At 53.7% G+C, this 16,269-nt stretch overlaps 1 protein-coding gene and 1 long non-coding RNA gene across 5 annotated transcripts in view; one reads left to right on the top strand and one right to left on the bottom strand.

Annotated features, from left to right (window-relative positions):
* PAQR5 (progestin and adipoQ receptor family member 5) overlaps positions 1-8,998 on the bottom strand; it is an 81,610-nt gene extending 72,612 nt beyond the window's left edge. For 2 of the 4 annotated variants that reach the window (XM_037010059.2, XM_073212087.1), the window contains exon 1: positions 8,846-8,998. The gene's annotated coding sequence lies outside the window, so the exon portion shown is untranslated. The remainder of the gene's footprint in view (positions 1-8,845) is intronic. The other 2 variants (XM_037010056.2, XM_037010054.2) reach the window with 1 other exon arrangement.
* A 44-nt stretch (positions 8,999-9,042) lies between these two features.
* On the top strand, positions 9,043-15,023 carry LOC118970868 (uncharacterized). The gene is made up of 3 exons (XR_012120771.1): positions 9,043-9,159; positions 9,479-14,190; positions 14,353-15,023. It is a non-coding gene; the product is annotated as an uncharacterized lncRNA (long non-coding RNA).
* Positions 15,024-16,269: the final 1,246 nt, after the last annotated feature.

Below are 16,269 nucleotides of genomic sequence, written 5' to 3'. Positions count from 1 at the left end.
TGCCCCTGGATGCCTCATACCTAGTCCTGGGGGGATTTAGGGCAGGGGAAGCTCTGGCTTGCTGTGTGAGAGTGAGATAAGGAGGGGTCTCAAAGTATGGGCTCCAGATGGCAAGGGAGATGTAAAATCTTTGGCCATTAATTTGGCCCTGTGATCAATGGATGCCGAACAGACAGACGCAGCATCTAAGAAAGCGCAGGAACACCCATCCACTCACTTGCTCTTATCCAGCTCAGTTTCCAGGGCCCATTAATCCAGTCACTCTTGGTAGTACAGTAGTTCTTCAGCCCCTCTCACTTTCTGATACCTTGTTAACAAATTCCATCCCTGGACCAACTCAACTACCAATCCCCTGGCACCGGCAGCTCCTCCTCCTGTTACACAGCAGAAGTGTTTCCCCTCCTGGTCCCAATCCAGAATTCACCCCAATGCGTCCTCAGGGACCTCCATGCCGAGGCCCCCCTCTCCAGGGAATCTCTCTCCCATCAGCATTCATAATTCTTAAAAAATAGCAGCAACAGAAAAAACTGCCTTGATCAACCAGGGGAAAAAAACACTTATAATTTATATTCCAGACAAAAGACTACCTCCCCTCATATATAAAGATCACTTCTAATTCAATAAGACTAGCCGACAGAACATGGGCAAAACATATAGATAGGATGTTTACAAAAAAGGAAATACAAATGGCTCTTGGGTCTATGAAAACATGTTCAACCTTATTCATAGCAAGAAAAACACAAATTAAAACTATATCAAGAAATAACTTTTGTCTTCCAGACTGGTAAATATTAGTAAGTTTGGTAACATGCTCTATCAGAGGGTGTGGAAAAATGAGCATCCTCATTACAACCCATACATTGTTGGTAGGAGTGGACCTTCTTACAATTCTATGGACAGCAATTTGCTGATATCTTTCAAAACACAAATGCACATACCTGCTGACCCATCACTTGCACTTTGAGATATTATCCCATGTGCCACCTACGTTGCGAAATGACTGAAGCAAGGGTGATTTGGTGGGACATTGTTTGTGATGTCCAAAATACAGGAGACTGCCCATCCAGTGCCTTCACAGTGAAAACATGTGGACTGATATGAGATGCTCAGGGCAGGGACTGACCCTTACCGAGCAGAGGCCACTCCATTGGGTACTCTGTGTCAACCGATGGCAGACCTTTCCCCTGCACTTGGCCACAGCACCCACCTCTGTGCAGGTCTGCACCCCCTCATCTCCACCCAGGTGGGTCCAGGGGTCTTTTCAAGCCAACCAGGCCCAAGCCTATCCCTTCCTCAACCTGTCAAACCCACTGCTCCTCCTGGAAGCTCACCAGACTGTGGCCCCACCTGTGTCATCACTGCCAGCCACATCTTTCTAAGATGACAGTTGGTCGGTGTCACTTTCTGATTAAAAACCCCTTCAGGGCATCTCGCTGCCCATAGCTCAGAGCCTGAGCTCCTCTGCCTGGCCAAGGCCCTTCATACCCCCCTCCACGGGCTCCTCACAGCCACACCCTGCTTCAGCCCCAGCACAAACACCGCTGTGTCACTGTTTCACGCCACTGCTTAGGCTCTCCCCTCCCCCTGCTCCCCTCCCCTCCCCCTCCTCTGCCTTAGCTGCCTGGAGATTTCACATTCATCCTCAGAATCTAGTTCACATGGTTCTTCCTCAACAACACAGCAGCTCCTCAGAATTTTAAATAGAGAATTTCCACAAGATCCAGCAATTCCACTTTTGAGTGTGTATCCCAAAGAATTGAAAGCAGGGACTCAAACAGATATTTGCACACCCGTGTTCACAGCAACACTACTGACAATGCCCACAAAGTGGAAGCAACCCAAATGTCTATCTACAGAAGAGTGGACAAGCAAAATGTGGTATATCCATACAGTGGAATATTATTCAGCCTTAAAAAAAGAAGGGAATTCTGATGCCTGCTACAACACAGATGAACCTTAAAATATGATGTAAAGGAGGGAAGAGAGAGGAGGGAATGGGGAGTTAGTGTTTACTGAGTAAAGTTTCAGTCTTGTAAAACAAAAAGAGATCTATAGCTGGATGGTGGTCCTCTGACTTTGCAGCACAGAAGTGGGATCTACTTAATGACAATGACCTGTGTGCTTTCAAATGATTAAACATTATTCATATATATTATGCTATGTATATTTTATCACAACAAAAAACGGTAAAATACACTACTTCTTGTGAAGCCCTCTGTACACTACCACCACCTCTCGAACCTGTGCATGCCTCGTTCCACCCATCCCCAATTCCCTACAACACCCCCTAGATGGGGCTGACTAGACCCTCTTCTCTGCACGTGCACACAATTTGTAGCCTACTGCAGTTACAGACTAACATCCTTATCCTCCCAGGTGGAAGGTTTCTGCAGGCAGGGACTGTGTCTAACTCACTACTCCTTCCCCAGCACCTAGACCACAGTCCAGAGCTGTCTCGAGTCCGTTAGTGAGGACTTTAAGAAAAGAGGGGCTAAAAGGTACAAACTTCCAGTTACCAGATAAGTAAGTCATGAAGATGTCATGCACAGCATGGTGGCTGTAGTTAATATTATTGAAGTGCATACTTGAAAGTTGGCAAGAGAATGAATCCTAAAACTTAACCTAGATTTATTACAATGTATACACGTATCAAATCATCATGTTATATACCTGAAATCAATATAATGTATTATGTCAATTATAACTCAGGACAAAAATTTAAAAAAACAAAAAGAATGAATAACCTAAACCAGTCATCTTGGTTAAAACCATCTCAAATGTTACAGCCTCTTCTCCCCAGAACAGTGATTTACTTCCAAGCCTCACCAACAAACCCCTCCCACCCCTGGAGAAGCTAAATCTTCACTCTTCCATTAAGCAACAAGGTCAGAAGGGGCTTCTGTGGACAAAGTTAATAAACAGCTAACTAGGGAGGAATAAACAAAATAAACCACATCTGGTTTGGTGCAGGCATGCGAGGCCCTTGCATCTAACACCACCAGGCTCTCTCCTCTCCCTCCTCTCCCCAGAGGGTGGGCTGATTCACTTCCTGTGCCCCCTCCCAGGGCGGTGAGAGGGGGGACCACGGGGAGAAGTCACATTCTCAGGACACGTAGATGATTAATCACTGGCTGGAAGGCCCTGACCTTGGTGCGTGGGCTAACCACAGGCCTGCCTTCCCCCACCTCCACCTTCTTATGTAACCCCAGGTTTGGAAGGCCAAGAGAACTTGGCCTTGGGGCCAAGCAAGAAGCCCAACGGGTCCAGAGCCTTCCCTTCCCTCATAGTTCACCTCCTACCCTACCCTCCAGCTCCTCAGGCTTCTCATTCACACACAGCCCACATTTACAAAACAGGGGCTGGAAAAGAGGAAACCGTCTCCCCAGTCCCGAAGGTAATCATTGGCAGAGACCATCTAACCCAGTGGTTCTCCACCAGGGATGAGTGTGCCCCCGGGGGACATTCGGCAATGTCTGGAGACATCTTTGGTTGGCAAGAAGGAAGAGAGAAAGCATGCTACTGGCATCGAGTGCACAGGGGCCACGGATGCTGCTGAACACCCGGCCATGCACAGGATGGCCCCCCAACAAAGCATCGCCAGGCCCAGCTGTCAGCCACGCTGAGGGGCGAGACCCCCATCTAAGCTGAGCTGTGTCTTTCACAGATGAGGAAAGCAAGGCCCAGGAAGTGACAGGGTCAAAGACACTGTGAGTTACTGTCCGATTGGAATCCAGGGCTCCCCACCAGCCACACCAGCCCTCGGCTCCCAAGAGTGTGCACTGACCAATTCAGAGACTGGTGGCAAGCTGGCAGAGTGGCTGAATTTGAGACCACAGACGCCTGGGCTCTGTGCCTCTGGGAGGATCGAAACGAGTCCCACCAAGGGCATCCTAGCCACGGGGCCACTATAATCAAAGAGCAGGAATGTCCTAGAGGGCTACGGGGTGCCCGGGCAAAATGCCTATTTGAAGCTTAGGCAAAATGTGCCATTCAAGTCACCACAGAGCCTACTAGGGGTGGCCCTGGACTGGTGCCAGAAGTGAGGACAACTTTCTAAGATAGAGCTTGTCCTCAAGGACAGGGCATGGGTGCGCATACTACCTTGGGTCCCTGCTTTGGAGACACGGTCTTTTTTCCTAGAGGCCAAAAAGGATCACATCTCTCCTACCCATTCATTCCTCACTGCTGTCTTGCATAATTTCAAAATAACTCTAGAGTCACCCTTGTCCTTTTCCCCAAGGAGCCAACACCATGACTCCAATCATGGGCCAGACACCAGGGCGCAGGTCCAGGCATCAGCGCTGACAGTGCAACCCCATTATTTATAAAGGACTGACTCACATCGTGTCACAACAGGCGTACTTTTCCACCCACTGTTGCTGAAAACCACTGAACTTGTAGGGATGGTGGCAATAAAGAGAAGGCCAGAGGACGGGAAAGCATGAACTATGTCTCAGGTCAGGGCTTCACCCTCTTTAAGGGAAAGTAGCCCATAGAGAATAATTGCAGGGCAAGGATCAGGGGGACCTACAGTGGTCTCAGACACAGGAGTCACCATTACAATTCATTTCTTCAAGCAAAGCATTATCACTGTTCCCTCCACCTGCCCTGTCCCCTTCCTCCCCAATTTTTCCAACAAGCTGGTAAACTCCTGCACATCCTTCAAGGCCCAACTTCTGGAGTCCCTTCCCCAACATCAAGGTTCAGGTGCATTCCAACTCTTAATATGGCAAGCCACAATGACAATGGAAAGGATTTGGGGGTCAACAGCAAGGCTTGGGGAGAAAGCCAGAGCTCCCGAGAACTCTAATGTGTGGGCTTGCACAAGAGTAGCTTCTTCCTCGGGGGTGTGGGTTTGGTAAGTGGTGTGCCAACCAGCCTGGCCCCCAGGCTCTCTGTCCCATCCATGTGGCCTACTTGGTTCTATTGAGTCAGCATGCTATAGAGGCTAAGGCTACAGGGCCTGAAACCAGACCGCCCAGGTTAATTCTGGTGCCCCTTTCCCTACCAGTGTCGTCTTGAGCAAAGTTACATCACCTTTTTTGGGCTCAGTTTCCTCATCTATAAATTGGAGATGATAGTTTCAACATCATGGGGTAACTATAAGGATTAACTAACACAAGTAAAGTGCTGAGAACCACACCTGGCACCCAGCTAACATCTACTGAATGCTTAAACTAGTATGAAAAGTGCAGCCACCCCCATTCCAAACAATCAAGAAAGAAGGTGGGGGTCCCATGAGGGTGAGGAGGAGAGATGCCCCTGGGTACCCTGTCTCCCGTCTGCACTCCTGCAATTGTGTCCTCAGGAGGTGTTCTGGCCACCAGCCTCTTCCCCTCCATCAGACTCCACAGGGCCTCATGTTTTATCTTAAAACACAGATAAAAGTCCTTTGCTGACACACGGGTGGCTGGAAAAATGATTGGTGTGCATGGATGGGTCTCCCATATTTTCCAACCCATAGAAAGTTCCAGCTTCCACCTTACTCTACTCCACCCCACACATGAGCTTCACCCTCCCGCTTGTCCCCACACATGGTCTCAGAAATTGAAGCTCTTGGATCTTCCAAGGAAACCACTTTTATGATTCCTAAGTGAGGTCTCAGAGCCCCAAGCCTCCCCGGGCCTTGCACAGAAGAAAGTCCTCACTCTTGCTGGCCCACACAGCTGGTTGCTCCTATACAGACTGGCTCGTTATTCCTGGCGCTGCTGGTCTGAGGCTCCTGGGCTGCTAAGGGGCTTGGCTTTGCCCCTCCTGGGTCCCCAGTGCCCTGGGGGAAGTTCAGAAGGCTGCCTGGAGAGGGCACTATTTTCACCACTAGCAGAGGACCTGCCCATCTTGGAGAGCAGCCTGGGAGGTTTCACTGGGAATGGAGGTCTGACGGAGAGCACCCCTCCCTGGCTCTCTCGAACCGCCCTAGGTTGGTGGCCATCTGCTCAGGGAGCTGCCCCTCTGGGAAACGGGAGGCAGCTGCCCTGAAGATTCTTGACAGTGTCTCAAGCACCCTTAGTAACCTCGTGCAGGGAGTAGAGACCCATATTTGAATGCACTTGCGTTCAATCAAGAAAAGCTCAGCTATGCCTCCAACATGTCAGTCTTGGTCTCTGGGCCTCAGTCTCTCCATCTGTGCAGTGAGGGAAGATGGGTTGGATGTATGCATTTATCCAACGCATATTAACCAAGCACCATACCGGCACTGCTCTGAGCCCTGGGGATAGAGCAGGGAATAGAGCAGACAGAAAGCCCTGCCTTCATGGCACTGGTGTTCTAACAGGGAAGACAGACAAGAAACAAGATGGAAAAGGGAACACGCAGGAGGTTAGCTGTGATAAAAGCGATGGAAAATAACGCGGGAGAGGAGGCAGGGTCATGGCCGCTAAGGCTCACTCCCGCTGAGAGATTCTGGATCAACCCTCTTCCTCTGCTGGGCTCTTGTCAGGACCCAGAACTGCTGCAGGAGGCTGGGCAGGGCCACACGTGTGGTAGGAGCAGCTGGGCAGGGAGGGGGAGGTCAGGGCAGGGCCTTGAATCCCAGCTGCGCTCACCGCGCTCCTCCAGGGAAGAGAACTGACAGCTCTGGGCGTCCTGGTCTGTCCTCCGGCCAAAGCACACACCGGGGTCTGCTGGCGAGTCCAGGGTCCCGGGGCTCTGGGCAGGGCCTCAGAACACCTCAGGGCACAGCCACGGGCAGTCTCCTTCACCTGTTGCTTGCCTCCCGACTCGGCCCTGGCCTTAGATGAACAACACACGGAGCACCTCCACAGCCGGGGCTCTCATACCTCTCACACCCCTCCTGCTGGGCCACCCCCAGCCAACTGACAGCAGAGTGTCCCCTTTTCCTAGATGGGGAAAACTCCCCATTTTCCATCCATTTTAGCAACTCTTCCTGCGCATATGGGTTTTGATCAAGAAACACTTCCAGAACCTACTGTGTCCTCAAGATGGGGCCAGCTCTCAGAGAGATACAAAGGTGCCTGGTCACTTCCCAGAGGAATTTGCGGCCCACCTGGGGAGGTCAGGCTCACACACACACACAGAAGGAAAGAACAGTTTGCTTTGCAGCTTACAGAGCACTTTGGACAACTCACTCTCACAAAACCACACAGATTCTCTTGTCCCCATTCTACACACGAGGAAACTGAGGCCCCAGAAAAATCAAGTCCTCTTCCCTCAGTCCACGGAGTGGTAAGGCGAGGGAGGAGGCAGTGAAGATTAAAGTTTCCAAACAAGATTTCCTGTAGGGATGAGTAAGACTTTGGTGTAAATGAGACAAGGGTCTCCCGCCTCCATCCTACACAGGGCCAAGCTGGCACATACCTGGCGTTCCTCTGCTTCTCCTGGGCCTGACAAACAGTGAATCGAGAGTAAAGCAAAATCTGTCTGTCTGGAAAAATGCATGGGATTATGGAGTGCTCACTGGTTTAAGAAACACCAAACTGTCCCCAAGTGGGTAGGGATCTCAGGGATCCATCATAGCGGAGGGCACCCTCCTCCTCCAACTTTTAAAGTGCCCTTTCTGTTCACCAAAGGCAGAGAGATCCGTCAGGTGGAAAAGAATCTCCAGCTGCTTCTGCTTAATTCATCTGGTTCTTGCCCAGCACCTTCTGGGTGCCAGGTACTAATGCCACAGCAGGGATGAACAGGTCCCTGCCCTCCTGCACACCTAGCTCAGCACGGAGCTGGCTCCTCTCTCTTGGAGGAGCTTCCCGCCGATTTTATGCCATTCTGCAAGGTGCCCTCTCCTGACCTGCCCCTTTCAGAGGAAGGACTTCAAGGGAAGGGGGAGAAGAAATGAACCCCTGCTGAGTCAGGGCCCAGTGAAAATGGAGAACCAACCGTGTAGCTCTGGAAGACTGTGGTTTGCAGTCCAGGGCAACCGTTTTTCTCCAGCTAATTTCTAAACCTCTCCGAGCCTCCTTTTTTTTTTCATCTGGTTTATTGGAGGGGAATGGACAGAGAGATGGGTCCAGGTTGGTGATGTTCGGCTCTTCTCTCACCCACTGACCTCCCCCATCCGTTCTCTGCTGTTCTGCGTGGGAAGGGGTATTTTCATCCCCAGGCCACACTGAGCTGAGCCCCCCTGCCAGCCTCGGCTGGAGGAAACCCACTGCGCTCAAATTGTCAATGGTTATTGAGCTCTAGATCTACGTCCCTGTGGGACGGTGGGCCACACGTCTCTTCTGGCTGGCGCTCATCTGACTGGGGCTTGGCCAGTGCCGGGAAGCCAAGGATGCCCACCCAGCCTGGCTGCGGACTGTGGGACACAGGGCAGAAGCCGGATGCTCTGCGTGGCCGGGCACCCGCTTCAGTAGCGCCCAGATGGACCCCCTGGGCAGGGCCCACCACCCCCTCACCTGCACCCCGTCTGGCTCAGCGCCGTTCTCCTACCCTAATGTGGCCCGAGGAGGCGGGAAGCACAAATGTAAACATCCCTTAAGAAATCGCCATCTCTGCAGTCCCCATCCAAGGATTTTTCTTAAGGGGTTGAGGGGTGGAGGGAGGGACGCAAACGCTCAGAAGCGTGAGAGATGGGAAATGAGAAGGCAGATAACCGATTTCCGCGGAGACCCGCGCCCTGCAGCGGCCGCCCAGCCTTAGTACCGGCCCCGGGGGCTGCAGGGGACTTGGGTGGAGGGCGTGCGCCGGTCTGCGGCTGCTTTCCCCGCCGCCCGGCGCACCGCCGTCCGGGCGCAAACTTTCCCAGACCCGCCCTTGGAGCTGCCGGGCGGCTTCGGGGAGCGCTGGGGGCGCCGCCAGGCAGGGCGCGTCTGGACGGGGAGGCGGGGAGGGCGCGCGCGGCGGGGGACCCGCGGGGGGGCGCTGGCGAGAGTCCCGCTCTGGTTACCTGGGTCCCGAGGGTCACGGGCGTCCGGTTGAGAGGGCGCAGGGACGCGGCCCAGGCAGGCCGGAGCCCCAGACCCTCCTCCGCGGCCGCGGCTGCCCCCGGACACGCGAGCGCGGCACCTGGCCGGGCGGTCGGCGAGCCTAACCCGTGGTCTCCGCCCCAGATCCCCTCCCACGCGGGGCGGGGCGGGGAGACCGGGGGAGGAGCCGAGGGCCCGGGGGCACGCCGCCCGCGGGGCCTGCACCCAACAACGTGCCACCGACGATGGAACCCGGTGACCTCCAAAGGGTCGCCGCACCACCCGCTAGCCTGAGGTGAGATCAAAGCCCTGCGCCCAGGTGGGGTCGGTGGGTGTGTCTAGGTTTTCTTGCCCTCTGTGCCCCTCCTCGCCCTTGACTCCCACCCCACTTCCAGGGCCAAGCGCTGGGAGCCTGCCCTTCAGAAGAATGCATGGGGTGGAGCACACGGAAGGGAAGAAACACCTGGGTACCTGCAGCCCCACCCCACTGTTTCCCGCCCCCATCCTCACCTCCACCCCTCCGGAGCGGCTCCGGGCTGTTCTCAGCCAAGTGGGCAGTTCTGCCTCCCCTCTCTCCGGGTGCCCCTGCCCAGGGAGCCTTGCCATTTCCCCAGGACTCCACTTCCGCCATCTGGAAGGTGCTGGGCCTGGACCTCTGCCACTCGGTGGACGCAGTGACAAGAGTTTGACACACAGGACAAAGAAGAAACAGTCAGGGACCCAGACTCTGTGGCTACCCCAGGTGCTGAAGGGACAGGATGCAGCTACTTCCATCCCCACCACCAACTCTGGGAAAACCACCCCTTGGACAAAACTTCTAGCCTGAAGTGGGAGGTTGTCCCTGCTTGGGCCCCAGGCTCTCTGAGCTCCCTCCACTTGCTGCTTACCTTGTTTCCTAAGTGTGCAGAAAGTGGAAGGAGCACTGGACCTGGAGTTCAGAGGCCTCCGTTTAGCTCTGTGACCTCAAACAAATCTCTGTCCTTTTCTGGGTCTCATTTTCCCCTTTCACAGTGAGTGGGTTGCAGTTGATTATCTCCAAAGTCCTTTTATGGGGCCTGAATCATGTTATTGGGCATCTTGCTTATTAGGTTTTTCTCTGGCTGCACATCTTTTAAAGAGGTGTGCACGTGTGTGTGTGTACGTGTGTGTATGCGCTTCTGTCTGGATTAGCTTGTCCTCTCAGACTTAAATTTGGGGAGGGAAAATGAGGAGGCCTTCCCAACAGGTAGGCAGTCATCCTGGGCAAACCAGAGCTTGACCAGAATGGCCGGCACAGGGAGAGAGTGAATCCCAGTCCCAGCCGACCTCAGAGTGGCTGGACAAGTCCCACATTAACAATCCCTGCTTTGTCTTCCCAAAGGTGTTGGGGGATACATGAGCTATTAGGTGTGAAGCCCTTTGAAGGGGAAGGCAAGGGTTGTGCACTTTCTGACATCGTCTTTTGACTCTTGCGACCGGGATGGGCTTCAGAGGCAGAAGAGGGCGTGAGGTGTTCAAAGCCTAGCGCTGGCTTTGCCCCAGCAGAGACGCGCCATGCCTCCCCATACTCCCGCCCACTGCAGGCCTCTTTGTGTGCCCTTGGGGAGGCTAGAGAGGGAAGAGTAGACCCCCGACCTGAAGAGAGGTGGTCAGTGGATTACCAATTAATGGATCAGCATGTCTTGGCTGAACACCTGGCCAGCAGGTGCTACAGACACCCGCCTCTGCTCTTAGGGAGATTAAAGACCAGCTGGGTGATTAAACAGGAAGCCTTTGGAGAAAGATGTGGAGAGAGGCTTCCGCAGATGGCAAGCACACAGGGAGAGCGGAGCAGGATGGACTAGACTGCATGGAGAGGAATTTAGGGAGTATTGCGTCCAACTCCGCCCTTTCATATGTGAGCTCAGAGAGTAGTGACCCCCTCCCAAGGCGGTCAGCCTGAGGTAGCAGAGCTGGAACCCAAACCGGGACTTCAGGACTCTGCTGGGTTCGGGCCTCTGTGTGGCCCAGGGAAACAGGGAGCATGGGAAGGACCGGGTGCAGGCCAGTGACCCGAAAGTGCCTTCCAGCTCGGGGAGGAGCTGAGCCCAGGAACAGCAGGGAGGCTGCTGGCATCCCAGGGCGTGTCTGGAAAGCCAGGCTGATGAGTAGACCGGGGAGGATTTCGAGGCCACACCAGTTGGGAAGGGATGTTACTGGAGAGACACAGGCCCCAAATGACCCCATGAGGCAGGAGAGGACATGCCAGGAAGGCAGTGAGGTGACATGGGAAGAGCACCAGGAGACAGGCGCCTGCATCCAAACGGCCTGAGCAGGGGCTTCTCTTCTCTGGCCCTCTGTCTCTTCATCTATAGAGAGGGGACCATAGCTTTTTCCTTTTAGGGTTGTCATGGTTACCACAGACTGCATTTGGAAGTGCTCTGCAAACTGCAATTTAGCAATTTAACAATTGTGTTTGTTGATTCTTTTAAAGGCCTCCATGAATATCTGTGGAACTGACCCATGTTGGGTTGGGCACCGCATGTCTCCTTGTGATGGATGGACAGCAAAAGGGGGGTCTGCAAGTGGCCGGAAGGGCCCAGGAGGGCGGGAAGAAGAGAGAGCACCAGTCTAATTGTCAGTGCCCCTTTGAACACCTTTACAATGTAGCCCAAATACCCCTTTAGGGAGGATAGCCCCACTCTATCCACAGAACTCAGAATCTGCCATCTCGTCCTCTGCCCCACCCCACCCCCAGCACCTGCGTTCACGGTGCATGGTATCAGAAGCCACTTTTCCCAACCAGGCACCTGTTCCTAAGGGGCAGCCCCTTCTGGGTGGGCCCAGACCAGCTGTGCTCTTTACTCACAAGCTTGTCTGACTGCAGGAACAGTGCAAATGAGGCTGTCACCCCCACTTCATAGCAGGACTCCGGTCTCTTGTGCATCTGTGGCTCTCTTGCATCCAGCCCTCGCTGAACCCAGGAGTCCCCTGCTCCTCCTTCTCCTCTGTGATGGAGTCATCGGGGCAGGGCTTACTGCTCCACTTAGCAGATGGGAAAAGCGCTGCCAAGACGGTGCCGGGGCTTACCAGGCAGCGGCACATCCACAACAACCACTTCACCCCGCCAGTCTGGGCTGCGTGCTGCCCGGGCCTTTTCCCAGCCATCATCTCATCAGGGCTGGAAGTATTCACCTCACTCTGCAAAGAAAGGAGTGGCTGCTCAGGGAGTTTGTGGTTGAGGGAAACTTCTCGAAGAGCTTTCCTTTCAGCTACTACATTCAGACAAGGGCAGTGTTGGTATCAGTTTCCTGGGGCTGCCGTAAGGAACACAGCAGCTTAAAACGACAGAAACTCTCTCTTTCAGTCCTGGAGGCACGAAGTCCCAAATCCGGGGGTGAGCAGGGCTGCGCTCCCTCCAGAGTTCTGAGGACCCCTAGGAGAAGGTGCCTGGTCTCTTCCGGCTTCTGGTGGGTCTAGAAGTTTCCTGGCTTGAGGAAGCAGGACTCCGACCTCTGCCTCTGTCACCACAGGGCTTCTCCCCTGTGTCTCTCTGTGTCTTCTCTTATTTGTAAAAAAACTGCAGTCATTGGGTTCAGACCAGCTCATCTTGACATCCTCAACTTAATTTTACCTGCAAAGATCCTCTTCCTAAATTAAGTCACAGTCACAGGACTGGATGTTAGGACATGGACTTATCTTTTTCAGGGACATTGTCCAACCCACCTCAGTGTCTCTCCTCTTACGGGAGGCCCCTGCTGGTCCCTCGAGGTCAGTCTCCTCCTCTCTTCTCCCCTCCACTTCACACCTCATCCCAGCTGCCTGGACAGAGCCTCTTCCCACATGTTCTCCCTGGTCCTTTTATGGAGGAGAAAGGAGACCACAGCCACATGGCGCCCTCGCTAGGGGCAGTGAGCCGGGGGACTCGGTTCCCTCTGACTTCCTCTCCCACCACCTCCCAGTGTGACCACGGCTGCCTCATGGCACCTTTGTGCCCTTCCCTCTGCCACCTGTCCATCATGGGAACCTGTGGAGAAGAAGTCCCTTTTGGAGGATGTGCTCACCCTGCCCTCTGTCCCAGGTCCTCTACTGATGCCGAGGTCCTGACAGCCCTTGGCCAGGGAGCCACAGAGCTTTCTATTCCGTTCAGGGAGCACAGACTCCTGGGCAAACCTCCTGGGCCTGGGGGCGGGCGGGCACAGTCGTCAGAGCAGGATGGAGGGAGGTGGAGCACGAAAGACTGGCCCACCATGTGTGTGTGTGGAGAAGATGCTGAGAGGACAGGAGAGGGACCCACCTAGCCTGGGACTCACTTTGGCCAGGGTCAGGCCAGGGCTGGGACCCCTGCCTCTTCAGGGAGAGAGCGCAGGACCCATCACCTCAGTGCCTGAAGGAGGCCCCACGCCTGCCCCCTCCCAGGTGGGCTCTTCAAGCCCATAGCCTCCAGGAACCAGAGAGGCCAGAAGAACCTCCAGGCTCATCTGACCTGGGAGTAAAGAGGGGCAGAGATGCCATGGAAACAGCCAGAAGACTTGTGTGCCCAGGGCTGCCTCTGTCACACAGGCCAGTCTCCTAGGCCCAGGCAGATCCTTACAGCAGCCAAGGGCCCGCAGTCCTCTATACAAGGCCCTGGGCAGCCCCCTGCTTGCAGGGGGAGGAGCTGGGGGCTGATCTTGAAACTACATCAGCAGAGAAGTGCAAGGTTTTCTTTGGCTGTGCGGTTTATTTGGGGTGACTGGTGGGAGGGCGGCACATAGAGATTAGGAAGGGGGTTTGGCCCACCCTCCCCTGCAAGCACACTGTTTCCTCCCAGTGACCTCTGTTTTCTCCTATTAGCTTCAGCAGTCTGTGTCCCTGCATCCAAAAAAAGCCCTACCAAGAAAATACAATACCCAACCCAGTGGTTCTCCATATTCGCTAGAGGTCAGCATCAGCCCCCAGTTCAATCTGAATATCTGGAGGAGGTGGGCCCAGGTCTTTACTAAAGTTCCCCAGGTGATTCTGATGTGCAGCCAACGTGGAGACGCTGAGGTAGCCCAACTCCCTCAGCTGCCTGACTCTTGGGGTGTCTAGAGGGCCAAGGCCATGCCTATGTTCTTGTTAACCCTGCCCACAGGGCCCTGGGTTGAGCCAGCATACAGCAAATACACATTCAAATAAAGGTGTGCAGAGAACAGGGCGCCTGCCCTCTCTCCTCAGCACACAGCTATGTGGTGGGTCTTCCCCAGCAGCACCTGCAATCGCACTTCCTGCCTGAATTCTGGGCCACCCACCGCACATGGCTCACCCTTCCCTGGGCTTCTCCTGCTACCAGCCCCCGAGCCTGGCAGCACAATGGCCAGGGTCGTGGGTGCTGCCCATGGTGGAGGTGAGTCAAGCACAGGGGAGGAGTGGGAAGGAGAGGGTTCCTCCAGGCAGCCCCAGGCTGCTGCCCCTCCTCCCAGGCTTTGCCCTGTAAGGACCGCCCCCTGCAAATGTGCGGCTGCAGGGGACACGGAGACTCCCTGACCCCAGCTCTCGCCGCCCCCAGGTACCAGCCATCTGCAAGGTCCAGGCAAGACCTGGACTCGACTGTCTTTGAAGAACCACACAAATATTCCTTGCCTTTAACCCAGCACTCCCACACCTGAGAATGTATCCTCAGGGAATAACCCTCAAACAGTGGGAAAGCTCTTTGAGTAAAGTTTCTGCACAATATCTAAAATTATGGGAACTTGAAGCAACCTAAGTGTCCAGGCTAGTGCGCTGCAAAGCAACAGCACGCCCATTTTAAAAGCTAATTGTGAAGACTTGCAACACGGGAAAACGCTAATGATACAGTGCTGAGTGCAAGATTGCACTGGGCAGGAGTCCAGCTGTGAAAAAGTTGTACATGTGCATATACAAGGGCTGGAGCGGAATTGAAAAGCACCGAACTAAAAAAGAAAAGCAAAATGCCCATTTATTAGGTTTGCGGGTGATTTTTTTTTTCTGATTGCTGGCATTGTTTGTAAAATAAATATTTGTATGAGTATATAGTAATAGTAAAAGTAGTCTCTGTTCAGAGCAGCTCTGGAATACGCCTGTTCAAGCCCAGGCTGTAAGCGAGCATGGGTCCTAAAGCAGGCTGCCTCTGGGGAGTATTTGCATTTGAAAGAAGCTGAAGTTTCAGAGAAACTGGCGTTCAGGCCAAGGTGCAGAGCTATTGTACAAGCCGCGCAAGGGCCTTTTCTCCTCACACCATCCCCTTCAGCTCTCTTAGCCCGGTGGGTTCACTTTGCAGCGCAGCAGAGCTGCGGAAAGCTTACAGGTAACTCAGTCTCTTAGCCTCACCTGCTCTGCACATTATCTTATTCAATAGTAAGGTTATCTGTGGGATTGATGGGGACGCTCCAGCTAGGTGGGAAAGATGCTGGGGTCCCCGGCTAATAAAAGGCAGATCTGTGATCTGAACCTGGGTGGGGCTCAACCAGGGGCAAGCGCTTCTGCCTTCTGTTTTAGGCATCTTCTCCCAAACTGCTATCCAGAGCCTCTGCAGTGGCAGCCTGGATGGGCAAGGACGCTTCCGGAAACGGCTGGGAAAGGGTGCTAACCCACGGAGGAGGGGGCTGGTGCTGGGCCTGAGGCTTTTTTAAAGTCTGGGTGTGACCTTTTTGAAGTTGTGTTCTCAGGAAAGGCTAGAGGAAGCCTTGCTGTGTTCTTTGTCCCCACCCAGCTTAGGAGCTGTCAGAGGGGGGAGGGGGCAGTGCTCCTTGGCTGACCTCCTGGGGACGGCTGGATGGGCAGGGCAGCTCCCCACCGCCCATGAGCCCTGTGACGTGCCCAGGCTGCTGAAGACGTGCAAGTCCAGCTTTATACAAAACACTTAGTGGCTGGGGGGCTTCACTTTGATGAGAGGACTTAAAGTCATCATCGTGACCTGTGTTCACCAAGCTCTAAGGATGCCAGAGCCCCACAGACGTGGTGTCTGCTTTAATGCTTACCATGCCCCATGTCTAACATTATCTCCACTTCATAGATTATTGGAAAGTTGAGGCCACGACTTGTACAAAGTCACAGAGCTGGGACTCAACTCAGGACTCATCCACAGTTTGTGCTCTCTCTCCATTGCTGTGCTATACTGCCTTAGGGTACATTTCAATTTCCAAAAAAAATAAACATGTACAATTCTTCCTGGAACATGTCTGCTCTGAGGTTTACCACAACATATATCCTCTAGCTAACATTCAAAATGTGACTCCTGCTCACATTAGCCAGTCCTTCTTGAAGCTTGCACAAGACCAAGCGTTGGAGAAACAGTCCACTTATGGGAACTACGGAGTACTTGTAGTTAATTTCATACATTAGACTACAGGGACTTAGAGACCTATTAGCTATTCTAGGAACAGTGAGAGCCTAAAATGATCATGTGACTTGCCTGAGGTCACTCCATGAATGAAAGGCTGAATTTGCATTAGATTGTCATCAG

Source organism: Manis javanica, chromosome 8 (genome assembly GCF_040802235.1).
Source record: "Manis javanica isolate MJ-LG chromosome 8, MJ_LKY, whole genome shotgun sequence".
Classification (NCBI taxonomy): Eukaryota; Metazoa; Chordata; class Mammalia; order Pholidota; family Manidae; genus Manis; species Manis javanica.
Note: the sequence above shows the minus strand (reverse complement) of the source record. Positions and strands in the feature narration are given on the sequence as shown.